The 12,493-nt window shown below is 40.9% G+C and overlaps 1 protein-coding gene across 3 annotated transcripts in view; it reads left to right on the forward strand.

Annotated features, from left to right (window-relative positions):
- ZBTB38 (zinc finger and BTB domain containing 38) overlaps positions 1 to 10,380 on the forward strand; it is a 160,796-nt gene extending 150,416 nt beyond the window's left edge. For all 3 annotated transcript variants that reach the window (XR_013333322.1, XR_013333321.1, XR_013333324.1), the window contains 2 exons: positions 7,409 to 7,639; positions 10,277 to 10,380. The gene's annotated coding sequence lies outside the window, so the exon portion shown is untranslated. The remainder of the gene's footprint in view (positions 1 to 7,408; positions 7,640 to 10,276) is intronic.
- Positions 10,381 to 12,493: the final 2,113 nt, after the last annotated feature.

Here is a 12,493-nt window from a genome sequence, read left to right on the forward strand (position 1 = left end):
AGCCTGGAAGCTGCTTCAGATTCTGTATCTCCCTCTCTCTCTGACCCTCTCCTGTTCATGCTGTCCCTCTCTCTCTCTCAGAAATAAATAAAACATTAAGAAAATTTTTAAAAAAAGAAAAAATAGATCAGCTGGACGTTGTCAAAATTAAAAACTTTTGTGCTTTAAAGGATATCACCAAGAAAATGAAAAAAGCACCCTCAGAATGGTAGAAAATACTTTAAAATCATATATCTGATAAGGGACATATCTAGAATATATAAAGTGCAGTTACAGCTCAATTATAAAAAGATACATAACCTAATTTTTAAAATTTTTTTGTGTCTTTATTTTATTTTGAGAGACAGAGAGCAAGCAGGGGAGGGGCAGAGAGAGGGGGAGACACAGAATCTGAAGCAGGCTCCAGGCTCTGAGCTGTAAGCACAGAGCCTGACACGGGGCTCGAACCCATGGACTGTGGGATCATGACCTGGGCCGAAGTCAGATGCTTAACCAACTGAGCCACCCAGGTGCCCCCATAACCCAATTTTTAAATGGACCAATGATCTACACAGACATTTTTCCAAAGAAAGTATACAGATGGCTAATAAGCACATGAAAAGATGCTCAACACTACTAACCATCAGGGAAATGCAGATCAAAACCACAATGAGATACCACCTACACCCAGTAGATGGCTATAATAAAACAAAAAAACAAAAAACAACAAAACAACAACAAAAAAACAAGTATTAGCAAGATTTAGGGAGCATGTAGAGAAATTGGAACCTTTTTGCACAGCTAGTAGGAATGTAAAATGGTGCAACCTCTTTGGAAACAGTCTGGAATTTCCTCAAAATATTAAGTATAGAGTTACTAGAGGACCCAGCAATTCCACTCCTAAGTAAATACTCAAGAGAAATCAAAGTATATACATCCACACACAGACTTGTATACCAGTGTTCACGTCAGCATAATTCATACTAGCCAAAAAAGTGTAAACAATCCAAATGCCCATCAGCTGATGAAAGGATAAATAAAATATGGTATCACCACACTGCAGAATATTATTCATCCGTATGAAAGAATGAAGTACTGGGGCGCCTGGGTGGCTCAGTTGGTGAAGCATCTGGCTCTTGGTTTCAGCTCAGGTCACGGTCTCACAGTCTGAGCTCTGTGCTGACAGTGGGGAGCCTGCTTGGGATTCTCTCTCCCCCTCTTATTCTGCCCCTCCCCCACTTACACTGTTTCTGTTTCTCTCAAAATAAGCAAAAACTTTTTAAAAAGTTAACTATAAGTGCTCACATATATTAAATAATCAGCAAACAAAATTATTTTTAAAATGTGCAGTAATCCATGCACTGTACGTCTCCATAACTTTTATTTCTACCCATCTTACAAAGACTAAGGCAATCCCCCTGAATGTCTTTACAGAGCTATTGTAGGGATTATGCTGAAGTTAATCCTAGACCACGGCTCCTCCCGGTGAAAATAAAACTCATGTATTCTAGAAAGAAGAAACCAAGTTCTCCACTGAGGAGGGAGGAAAGACCTCAGAAATAAATCAACCAATCACATTAAGTAGAAAAAGGACGTGAGAAAGGTGAATTGATTGTAAACCAAACTAACTTCTGAGCCCAGTTGCTGCCTCTGCCAATGGGAACAATAACCCTGCACACAGAGTTCACACTAGTTTGCCACAGGGCTCTTGTGAAGGTCAGAGGGTTGTCTGCCAATAACAGTGACCTCCTGCCCCAGTTTCCCAAGTTTCCCAGGTTTAAAACCAAAGCAGTCCCCAGAAAACCAAGATGAGTTGGGTAGCTTACTACAATTGAGTTTTTAGGGTCCAAAGTAGATTTTGGAGCACCGAAAGAAATACACACGTTAACGTTTGTCTGAATCAATGTTTAGTTCATTTAAGTTAGAAAAATAAGCTTTAAGTCACTCGTGAACATAGTTTACATATATTCATAAATATATATGTTCAAAAGTATAAAAATAATTATTTTCTCTCACCCTTGAGAGAGGTGATATTCTCCTAATAACTATTTATATAAATTGACCTAACTAAAACCCTAAAACACTTACAACATTTACAAGTTTTTCTTACAAAAATTTTTAAAAATTTATTTGAGAGAGAGCTAGTGTGAGCAGGGGGGGGGGGGGGGGGNCTCTGCACTGTCAGTACAGAGCCCGACATGGGGCTTAAACCCATGAACTGTGAGATCACGACCTGAGGCAAAAGCCAGAGTCATCCTACTTAACTGACTAAGCCACCCAGGCATCCCTAAAACAACATTTACAAATTTAATGTCAAATCCTCTCAGGCATTTCAGTTACCTCAGAAAACAGTTATAAATTTAACAAACAAATCTTGCTAAATCCAAACAATCAACAAAACTAGAATGCAGCCCACAGAATGGGAGAAGATATTTGCAAGTGACATATCAGAAAAAGGGTTAGTATCCAAAATACACAAAGAACTTAAGCAAGTCAATACCCCAAAAACAAATAATCCAATTTAAAAAAATAGGCAGCAGACACGGACAGACATTTCTTCAAAGAAGACACCCAGGTGGCCAATATACACATGAAAAGATGTTCGTTATTACTTACCATCAGGGAAATGCAAATCAAATACAATGATATATCACCTCACACCTGTCAAAATGGCTAAAATCAACAACACAAGAAACAACAAGTGTTGGTGAGGATGTGGAGAAAAAGATACACAAGTGCACTCTTGGTAGGAATGCAAACTGGTGCAGCCATTCTGGAAAACAGTATGGAGGTTCCTCAAAAAGTTAAAAATAGAACTGCCTTATGCAATTGCACTATTGTGTGTTTACCCAAAAAATACAAAATACTTTCAAATGTTCATTTATTTATTTTTAAAGAGAGTGGGAAGGGGCAGAGAGAGAGGGAGAGAAAGAAAATCCTAAGCAGGATCCATGCTGTCAGCACAGAGCCCAATGCATGGCTCCATCTCACAAATTGTGAGGTCATGACCTGAGCCTAAATGTAGTGTCAGATGCTTAACCAACTGAGCCACTCAGGTGCCCCAAAAAACACTAATTCAAAGGGATACATGCACCCCTGTGTTTATAGCAGCATTATTTACAATAGCCAAGAAATGGAGGCATTCCAAGTGTCCATCAATTGATGACTGGATAAAGATGTGGTAGATATATACAGTGGAATATTATTCAGCCATAAAAAAGAATGGCGTGTTGGGGTGCCTGGGTGGCTCTTTTGGTTGAACATCCAAATCTTGATTTTGACTCAGGGCATGATCCTAGGGTCATGGAATCAAGCCCCTTGTCAGGCTCTGTGCTAAGCATGGGGACTGCTGAAGATTCTCTCTCTTCCTTTGCCCCTCTCCCCTGCTTATTCTCTAAAAGAAATTCTTTAAAAAAGAATGAAGTATTGCCATTTGCAATGGCATGGATGGAGCTAGAGAGCATAATGCTAAGCGAAGTAAGTCAGAAAAGACAAATACCATATGATTCCATTCATATGTTGAATTTAAGAAACAAACTAAAAAAGAAACAAACAAACAAAAAAAAAAAAAAAACAAGGACAAAGAGAGAGAGCAAACCAAGAAACAAACTGTTAACTTAGAGAACAAACTGATGGTTACCAGAGGGGAGGTTGGTGGGAGAATGGGTGAAGCAGGTGATGGGGACTAAGGAGTGCACACACTTGTGCTGAGCACCAGCTGTTGTATGGAAGTGTTGAATCACTATATTACACACCTGAGATGAAATGACACTGTATGTTAACTAACTGGAATTAAAATAAAACTTTAAAAAATTTTAAAAGATATTAACTAGGAAAAAATCTTGCTAAATCCATCAAAAAGTAATAAATACATCAAATAAAACTTATTGATGTTATGGCACCTGGGTGGCTCAATCATTGAGTGCCTGACTTCGGTTCAGGTTATGATGTCACGGTTCATGAGTTCGAGCTCTATGCTGATGGTACCAAGCCTGTTTTGGATCATCTGTCTCCCTCTCTCTCTCTCTCTGCCTCTCCCCAACTTGCACTCTCTCGTGCTCTTTCTCTCAAAAATAAATAAATGTAAAAAAAAGTCTATTGATGTAAGAAATCAAATTCACTTAACAAATTCTGTTTACAAATTTAATTATATCATATTAGTTACTAATTAAAATCTCTTAATTTAACCAATAGAATAAATAAGAAACACAAATTATAATGATGGTCATACAACTTATATTTAACTCTAGCGTTTAATGGCGTGGTTGATTTACTTTATCATGCCCAAACTTTTTTCCCTATCTTCCTATAAAGACAGTGTATGCAACCCAGTTACACAGCTGCTATCTCAAATCCATGGAACATGACCCCAGGGCCCAGGGTGCCCTCCACTGAGATGTTAACCCATCACCTTCTCATACTTGAATCTCCTCTTAGAGTGTGTGACTTTCTCAGCCCATGAGTCCTTTCCCCAATTTCTGCCTTGACCTCTTATAGAACTTCAATTTTCTGATTTGAATTAAAGAGATTCTGAATCCTATTTATAATCAACCAGCCTGTTCCCCCCTGGGTTTACATGGACAAGATTTCCCCCCTCTCTACACCTGCCTTAATTATCTTCTTTTCAAGTATTCTGAAACTTCTTGATGAACAATAATTTTTTTTTTTTTTGAGAGAGAGAGAGAGAGAGAGAGGGTGAGGAGCATGTGGGGGAGAGGCCGAGGAAGAGAGGGAATCTTAAGCAGGGCATGGGACCCTGATGATGGGCTCTGTCTCAGGATGGTGAGATCATGAGCTGAGCCAAAATCAAGAGTCAGACCAGACACTTAACCAAATGAGCCACCCAGGTGACCCTAGTACATTTACAGCGCTTTGCAAATGCAAGGAAATAAAGACTTACAAATGCTACTGCCATTATTATTTTGTCAACATTGATTAGCTCCTTTATATAAATTATTAATAAATACTTATTGAGGGGTGACTGGCTGGCTCAGTCAGTAAAGCATGTGGCTCTTTATCTTGAGGTTGTAAGTTCATGACCCACATTGGGTGTAGAGATTACTTAATAAATAGCATCTTTTAAAAATACAGACAGACATACATACATTCATACTTGTTGAATAAGATGTAAGGGGTAAATCAAAATTCTATTCATTGGGGGCGCCTGGGTGGCTTAGTCGGTTAAGCGTCCGACTTTCGCTTGGGTCATGATCTCGCGGTTCGTGGGTTCGAGCCCCGCGTTGCGCTCTGTGCTGACTGCCAGCTCAGAGCCTGGAGCCAATTTCGGAGTCTGTGTCTCCCTCTCTCTCTGACCCTCCCCTGCTCACGCTGTCTCTCTCTCTTTCCTAGAAATAAATTAAAAAATATATATATATTTAAAAAAAAACCAAAATTCTATTCATTGCATTTTGAGAAATGACAGGTGATTCTAATAGTTCATCCTGAAGAAAAAGCAAACAAGAAAAGATGAGAAAAATTCCGAAAGCAATTAGCAATGAGGAAGACTTATATGTTAAAAGTTATTAAATAGTTTTTGTGGTCAGATACGTGTGGTATTAGCATAGTAATTGACAGGCCGATTAAGGGAACAGAAATGAAAGTCATAAAATTGGTAATTACATATAGGATTATGTAGTTTATAATAAAATAAGGAATACAAAACAGTGAAAAGTAAATGGTCTATTAAACAAATGGTGTTGAGATTATTGCCTATTGGGGGGAAATATGTGAAGTTTGCTTTCAACCATACGCTAAAGTAAATTTCAAATGAATTAAAGAGTGCAATGGAAAAAATAAAATTAGACAAAATAAAAACCAAGTCCACCTATATCAGATCTTTAAAGAAAAAAGATACTTTGAGCACAAAAACAATGACAACAATTATCTCAAAGGAAAAGATTGATTATGAATCCGTAAATATTGACAGTTTCTATGTAATGAAAATCCTACAAACAAGACTACACACACACACACTCAGACAGACTAGGAGAAGATATCAGCACATCACATATACACACAAATGGTTCATTATCTGCTGTATATAAATATTTCCTAGAGTCAGTAAGAAGAAACCATGCTCCTCTTCCCACCTGTCCAAATAAAAGTATCATGGGGAGGTTCTACTTCTGACATGGGATCAGGAGACAGAAAAGGAAATAAAGACTACATACCAAATACCAAAACACAGACTTTTAAAAAAGAGTTTGGTTGGGGCACCTGGGTGGCTCAAGTTGGTTGAACATCTGACTTCAGCTTGGGTCATGATCTCATATTTCGTGAGTTCAAGCCCTGTTTGGGCTTTCTGCTGGCATCTCAGAGTCTGGAGCCTGCTTCAGATTCTGTGTCTCCCTCTCTCTCTGCTCCTCCCCTCCTTGCACTCTGTCTCTCTCTTGCTCTCAAAAATAAATAAACATTAACAAACAATAATAAAATACAAAAATAAAAAAGATTTTTTAAATCTCTCCAGAAGTAGAGATAAGCAAGCCAACAATTCCATCTTAACACTGTCATAATAAAACCACTCACAAGAAATCAGGGAACTCAACATCACGAAGTCAACAAGAATTTCTCCTAGAATGGATGAATAGGCCAAGGTGTGCGTATGTGTTTGACATAATGTTTAAAAATATATATGTCCCTATGAAACATAATTGGTAACATATTCGGCCAGGATTCTGTTAACCATTCTGTTCATGATTTTCCAGCATGATAACAGATGTTTACAATAATGGCTAAGGAACTTCATGTTCTTGAAGTTTCTTTTCTATAATCTTTTATTGATCAAAGTGTCACCACACCATCATTATAGAATGTATTTCTATCACAAATATCTGTGTCTGCAAGTGACTCATGCAGAACACGCGAGGTAATTTTATTAATTGTTCTGTTCCCTGACTACACTCATGTAACAGATATTGGACTACAATTTAATAGAGAAGATTCACTTATCTGAAGTGTAGACAATGGCATTAAATAAAGCCATAATTTAATAGATAAAAGGTAAGAAAATAGTAAGTTTAGCTGATGAAATTAAATCAAATTTAAAAATGCAAGAAATGAGAGGGGTGGTGCCTGGGTGGCTTCATTTGGTTAAGCATCCAACTTCAGCTCAGGTCATGATCTCATGGTTCATGGGTTTGAGCCCCACATCAGGCTCTGCGCCACAGAGCCACCTTCAGATTCTCTGTCTCCCTCTCTCTTTGCCCCTTCCCCACCCGTTCTCTCTCGTTCTCTCTCTCTCTCTCCCTCCCTCCCTCTCTCCCTCTCCCTCTCTTTCTCTCTCTCAAAAATAAACTTTAAAATTTTCAGAAAATTGTAAAATTCCAGGAAAGATCCTGGATCAGCAAAAGTTAGAAAGGACAACAATATGTTTATTTGTAAAGAGGGAAGGGATTGTGTAAAAATCTGGATTTTCTGTTTTACCCAACAGGTGGCGCCACACCAGCACCCTGACTCAGGAAGACTATCTGGGGAAAGAAGGCTGCCGGGAACCACCAAGACCACTTCCTGTAGCAGGGATCTCTGGATCCATTATTCGTCTGTGTTTGATTGCGGCCTTCAAGAACCTCACTCTGTCACAAAACGTAATCCAGGAGCCCACACAGAAAGGCACTTAGTAAAGTGAACTTGATGAGAATGATTCCAGTCATTCTTCCTAGAGGTAAATTCATTTATTCATTTGCTCATTTACTCAGTCAGTAAATATTTATTGAGTACCTGTCATAAATTGGGCCTCATGCTTGGGGCTGAGGTACAATAGTGAAGGAGATACATGGACCTTGTTCTTAGGGACGTTACGGTTTTGTAGAGGAAACAAACATTACTGAAATGCTGACATTAATGAAATGATTATTGGCTATGGTAAGTGATCCAAAGGAAAAGTGCAAGGCATATCAGATATTAGGATGAACCAAGGCAGAAAGAGAGCATCAGTAGGAACTAAGCTCTGTACAGAATAAGACAGGAATTGTCTAAAATGTTAAAACCTACCCTGTGCATATCTATTAAGTTATTAGAAGTATCTGTGGCACCCTTTAAAATCAGCCCTGCCGTGGCACCCAACAGAAAAAATAACCAACAGAGGGAAGGTGCCCCGTTCATCTCTCGTGAAGTGTTACACTTCAGCCAAAGCCTGGGATGGGTTCCATCCTTTCTCTCCAAAATGCCTTCCCTTCGTCTAGCCCCTCTCCCTCAAAATGCAGTCATTTAGTCAGAGGCTGCACAAAACCTTTAGCTTCAGTTTCCCAAATATGGTGTTCTTCCTGGCAATTCCCTTCTCATGAAACAGTCAGAAACTCTAGCTCTCTCAAAGCTGATGTTCTAGTTTCTCACTCTGTCACTCAGGGTTCTCCATGACATGGTCTGACTTCCTTTCAATCCTGCTCCCTGGTGGTCCCTGTGCAAATCCTGTCGGCAAAGAAGTATAATTACCACCTCTGGACTAGACACTGCCTGTTTCCCTTTCCTGTCTCTGTTCAGTGCCTTTTCCCCATGCCATTCCAGGTATCTGAAGTAGCTTTCTCTCTTGTCAATAAATGATGCCTTCCTTAAAACAAAATCACCAACTTTTTGGGTGTTAAAAGTCCTTTAAAAAAAAACATTAATGGGGCTCCGGGGTGGCTCAGTCAGTTAAGCATCCAGTTTTGGCTCAGGTCATGATCTCCCTCGGGCTCAGAACCTGGAGCTGGCTTCGGATTCTGTGTCTCCCTCTCTTTCTCTGCCCCTCCCTTTCTCACACTGTCTCTCGCAGTTTCTCTCAAAAATAAATAAACATTTAAAAATAAATAAAAAATAAAAATAAATATTGGTGATATAAACAGTGGCTTGTTTCTAACATTTTGCTTTGCAGAATAAAAAGTTGATAACCGTATGTTGGCCCTCCCATTAAAAACATGTTAGTTAGCACACCAAACTTTCAAATTATAGGGTCAGAGAAGCTCAGCCCTACAAAGAAGTCTCCCTTTGCAAGTCCTGGCCTGACCCCATTTGAGAGAAAATGGGAGGAGCGTCCTTGTCCTGAGGTCCCTGTGAGTTCAAGGATAGCAAAGAGCCCTTTCTCCTCTCTGTTAAGATTTGCCCTCAGAGTCTGGTTTCCTGTCTGAGAACCTACGTCTTCTTCCGGCCATTCACTGGACAGATGCGGTCTACCCACAGGGCCGCGGTCTCAGCCTTGCAGGCCTCAGTGGAATAACCACATTAGAATATGACATGTGGCATGAAAAAATTATCAATGTATAAAATGGTGATAATATAGTTTTGAAATAGCCAAACATACTGTTTTCTTTTATATTTCCTTATGCTGGCCTCCCTCCACCCCCATACTTTCAGAGATTTCCAGCTGTTCAGGGAAGCTAGGCATGTTATAGGAGGAATAGAAAGAAAAAGAGAATAAAAGAAAGAAAAAGTTAGGTGTCTGTTTCCAAATAAGATTTTTGAATTTTTCAGCCAGTTTCTCTTAAAAGCTAGACTTTGTAAAAGAGAAAAGATATTCTATATTCTCTTCTCTCTTTTGTTAACATATCAAAAGGCATCTTGATCATAGAGTTCTTAGGTAGGGAAGTTCTAGAGTAAACAGGAAGAGAAAGAGGAATGCCCACCCTATCAATTCTAGTGGACTATCTAGGAAAAAAGGGGAAGAGAGGTAGCATAGGCCTCAGAGGTGAGCCTAATCTCTCTTCTCTTGGTTCCCCCCCAAGCAAGTTTTGTGAGGTGGGTGGGGGAAAGGCTAGGGGTTTTTGAAGACTTCGTCTTTGGGACTCTGAGGGTACTTGGCCTTGACGGTTGGTTGGCATCACCCCGGGAGTGGCTACCTCAAGGTGTAACTCAACAGCATAGCATGATTCCGCTGGGAGAGAAGCAAAATATGATTTCCTGGGCTGCCTCCAGGACCAATATGGGATAAATTAGACCAAGGAATACCCATCTGTTCCAGAGAAGAGGCCTGGAAAGTAGCTGAGTCGAGAGCCAGCAGGCCTCCACACATAGGCCAAGGAAAAGGTGAATCAGCAGTGAGCCTGGGGGTGGACACCCTAGGCAAGAGCCAGATGGAGGATGTGGGGTCTGTAGCAGCAGCCAGAGCAGAGACTGAGTCATCAGGGAGCAGAAGCAGGCCTTCCAAGGCAGGCAGGACCAGACCTTAGGTACTGTAGTGACAGCCTCAGCAAGCTCACAGAACTCCCAGGGGTGGATCTGATACAACCCAGGAAGCGTCCAGACCACCCACCCACAGCAGAAATCAGCAAAGAGGCACAAGATTCCGCGTGCGCCCGAGGGTCCTGTCTTTTCTCTGTCCCTGCAGGGTCTGTTAGCCACAACTCCACCGAAACCCCAGACACCATCTCGAAGAGACAGAAGAGGAGGATGCAGATGGATACCTAAGAGACTAAGCATGTTTCACCTCCAGAGATGGACTATTTATTAAAATGTCTGTTTAAATTGTGTGCCGGAACATTTTTCTCTCCCTTCAGTGGTTAGAGGCTTATCAGAAAGACAAAAACTATTTTAGAGACATGAAAATGCCGCATCTTCTCTTGTGCATTTGTGAGGAGGGTGAAAAAATCTGCAACCCTTCACACACAGGAGCGTCGCCAGCTTTTCCCCGTCCTCCTCCCCGTTGCTAAATGTGGTGCCGCTTAGCTGCTCAGTTCCTCCCATCCACCCACACCCAACTGTGGAGAAGAGCTTGCGGGGTCCACACCAGATCTTTGGGACTTCCACTGCAGAGCCAGGGGGGTGGGAGAGGGAGGGAAGTGGTATAAGCCACACGGGTAGGTCGCAAGGAGAAAGAATCTAAGAGGCAATGGAGGGCAGGGGGCATGAGTGTGTTCAGATGCATCATGTAGGAGAGGGAGAAGGAGGGAGAGAATGGGTGGGGGGGAGAGCACACTATTTGGGGGGAGAGGGTAAGGAATGGAATTGTTGGCTATGACAGAGGAAAGGTATTTTGGCAATAGCTGCTCTGGATTACATGCTTGGATCCTATTCATATTCCTTGAGATTTAAGAGTAGAATTCCTGGGGCACCTGGGTGGCTCAGTCAGTTAAGCGTCTGACTCTTGATTTCAGCTCAGGTCGTGATCTCATGGATTGTGAGATGAAGTCCCACGTTGGGCACTGCGCTGATAGTGTGGAGCTGCTTGAGATTCTCTCTCCCTCTCTCTGCCCTCACCCCCCACGTCTCAAAATAAATAAAAAAAATTTTTAGAAAGTAGAATTCCTATCAGGACTTTGCTTTTTTGAGCCCCACCTACTCATGAACCCCATGGTCGCAGTTTTGCACAGGTTTACAAGCACACAACCCTGCCCTTTTACAGGAGATGTATTCATACAGAGCAGGGCTTTCAACGGGGGGTAAGCATGCCTCCCAGAGGCCGCTCAGCAATGTCTGGAGACAGCTTTGGTTAGCAAAACCAGGAGATGCTGTTGGCCAGAAATGATGCTAAACATCCTACAGTGCATAGGGCAGTCCCCAAGAGCAGAGAATTATCCTAGTCAAAATGTCAATAGTGCCACAGTTGAGAAGACCTGATATAGAAAAATGGAGGAAAGGGGCTGTTGTCTCCTTATATCTTCTCTTCCCAAACACTACATGAAAGACAGCTTTTTTCATATTATTTTTTTTAATTTTTTAAAAAATTTTTTAATGTTTGTTTACTTTTGAGAGAGAGAGGTGTGAACAGGGAAGGGACAGAGAGAGGGGGAGACACAGAATCTGAAGCAGGCTCCCGACATGGGGCTCAAACTCANTAAAAATTTTTTAATGTTTGTTTACTTTTGAGAGAGAGAGAGAGAGGTGTGAACAGGGAAGGGACAGAGAGAGGGGGAGACACAGAATCTGAAGCAGGCTCCCGACATGGGGCTCAAACTCACAGACCACGAGACCATGACCTGAGCTGAAGTTGGACCCTGAACCAACTAAGCCACCCAGGTGCCCCAGTTTTTTCACTTTAAACATTTTATCAAGCTTGAAATATTAATTTTTTTAACTTTACTTTTTTTTATAATCTCTACACCCAATGTGGGGCTCGAACTTGACCCTGAGATCAAGAGTTGCACACTCTACCAACTAAGCCAGTCAGGTGCCCCTGTGATATTAATTCTTAAACAGCACTAAATACATACAGTAATACTATCCAAATCATAGATTTTTGGGTTCCTAAAAACCTTTAAGTTAGGAGAGTTCCTATTGGAGAATTCCAGACTCTATAGAGAAATAAAGTTTAATATTTGGAGGTTTCCAGAAAATTCATGAAAAGCCTAATACATATTTTTATTCTCAACATAAAATACACAAAACTAGCACACCAGACAAAACAGCTATTACATTTAAGGTGTGATCAGTAGGAGCAACTATTGCTTCTCTCCATCTTTTGCTCGCTATTAGAGGATCCTCAGAGGGGCCACCAACCCCCCTCCCCGCCAGCAATTTCACTAAAGTATTTGTTTTGTGTGGTTGCAGATAAGGCATCTACTAAGAAGGATTATTTGGGGTAAGGGTGTTAAGGGACAGTAGTATA

This window comes from Crocuta crocuta, unplaced genomic scaffold, assembly GCF_008692635.1.
Source record: "Crocuta crocuta isolate KB4526 unplaced genomic scaffold, BGI_CrCroc_1.0 scaffold337, whole genome shotgun sequence".
NCBI lineage: Eukaryota > Metazoa > Chordata > Mammalia > Carnivora > Hyaenidae > Crocuta > Crocuta crocuta.